A 1,852-nucleotide genomic window follows, 5' to 3' on the forward strand; every position below is an offset into this window, starting at 1 on the left:
TTACTAAAAGAATCAAAGACACAGAGGAAACAGTAAGTATTCGAGTACTGGAGAAGAGAGACCGGGACAGAGGAATACTTGAAGAAAGATGACTGAAAATTTTCAGAATTAATGAAGGAGCTTTTGTGAAGTTCTATTTAAACCACAACGAAGAAAATTAAACATAAATACACATCAAAAAGCATTATAGTAAAAATTAAAACACAAGGAGAATCAGAGCTAGAGTCACGCTTGGGTGTCAGTTACTGCCTGAGTGCAGTGGAGTCCTCCAAAAGTAACTGCTGACCTTAGTCACTGGCTGTGGCCCTCATGACACAGTCACCAGGTTAGTGACGTGCATCAGACTGACCTACACAACTATTAGATCCACGCATGTCTGCAAATTGAGGGGAGGTTTAGGAGACCTCTGTTACAGGAGTAACAGCTGTAGAAGCTATCAAGGGACCTGAATTCTAGTCTTGGCACTGCCTCTGACTTTCTCAGTGACTTACTCTGGTTCCATGAAAAAACTAGTCTTTTCCACTTGATAGCTTCGGTGGCTTTTTAGAGATTTGTTTTATTTGAAAAGTGGAGTAATCGCTATGTCACTCTTTCGCATGAGTGAGCAACTTGCACTGTAATGGGGGAGATGGGCTGTGAAGATGATAAACATAGCTTTTTAATCGCAGTGAAGTAATGACAATGGTTGCCTTCTCTCCCCAGTCACGCAAAATTGGTGAGGCATTATTACTTAAAGAGGAACCAGAGCTTCTGCCCAACTGTCAACCTTGATAAAACGTGGATCTCAGTCAGTGAGCAGACACAGGTAAATGCTGCCAAGAACAAGACTGGGGTGAGTCCTAGCATGGATGCGGGGCAACTGGGCTACTTCCCCCTTCTGGGGAAGGGGAAGTTCCCAAAGCAGCCTGTCATGACGGCCGAATTCTTTAGCAGAAGAGCCGAGGAGATTTAAGATGTGGGTGGGGCTTTTGTCCTGGTAGCTTGAAGCCATATGGTGGGAGAGGCATAAAGTTAAACAAGTGCTTTTCAAAAAACAAATAAAATACAAGAAGATAATCTTAAAAGCAGCCATAAAAGATTACCTTTAAAAGAAGTTGCTAGTTAATTTTCCAACAGAATATATGGGAAGCCAGAGATACTGAAATATCTTTGATATCACCAGGACTATTCAAAAATGAAGGTGCCCATAAAGGTGTTTCTAGACAAGCAACATTTGAGGGAACTGATCACCAGCATACTTGTACTAAAATAACTACTAAAGGTAGATTTCTCCAGAAGGAAGATCATAAAGAAATAAGGAAGAGAAATAAAACTGAAAAGTGGGTAAGTCTAGATGCTACTGACTATATAAAATAATACTGTTTTGTTTAGTACAAAACAATAAGAAAATAATAAAACACAACAGAACCAAAAAAGGGTAAAGTAATGACATGTAAGTCAGGAAAGGAGTAAGCAGACTAAAAGTGTTCCAAGGTCTTTACATTTCCCTGGGAAGAAGATTAAAAAAACCAAGTGAGGACTTCCCTGGTGGTCCAGCGGTTAAGACTCTGCTCTTAAAATGTAGGCAGCATAAGTTTGATCACTGGTTGGGGAACTAATATCCCACATGCCACACACCACAGCCGAAAAATGAAAATAAATAAAATAAGAATTAAATAATTTTTAAAAACAACATTTTAGACTTTGATAGGTCAAGAATCTTATAATCTACAGTGTAACTATTGCAGAAATAAAATACAAATAATAAAGCTAATAAGACAGGAAAATGGGATAATAAAAAAAAAAGTTCCAAAAGTGCAAGAAGAGAGAAAAGAATATAGACCAGGCAGAACAAATAGAAAGCACTCACTGA

General features: G+C 38.7%; 1 non-coding gene across 1 annotated transcript; it reads left to right on the top strand.

Moving 5' to 3' along the window:
• The first annotated feature begins 213 nt into the window (after positions 1 to 213).
• LOC138084886 (small nucleolar RNA SNORA3/SNORA45 family) lies at positions 214 to 338 on the top strand. Its single transcript, XR_011145289.1, has one exon. It is a non-coding gene; the product is annotated as a small nucleolar RNA SNORA3/SNORA45 family (small nucleolar RNA).
• The last annotated feature ends 1,514 nt before the right edge of the window (positions 339 to 1,852 follow it).

This window comes from Capricornis sumatraensis, chromosome 8 (assembly GCF_032405125.1).
Source record: "Capricornis sumatraensis isolate serow.1 chromosome 8, serow.2, whole genome shotgun sequence".
In the NCBI taxonomy this organism is placed as follows: domain Eukaryota; kingdom Metazoa; phylum Chordata; class Mammalia; order Artiodactyla; family Bovidae; genus Capricornis; species Capricornis sumatraensis.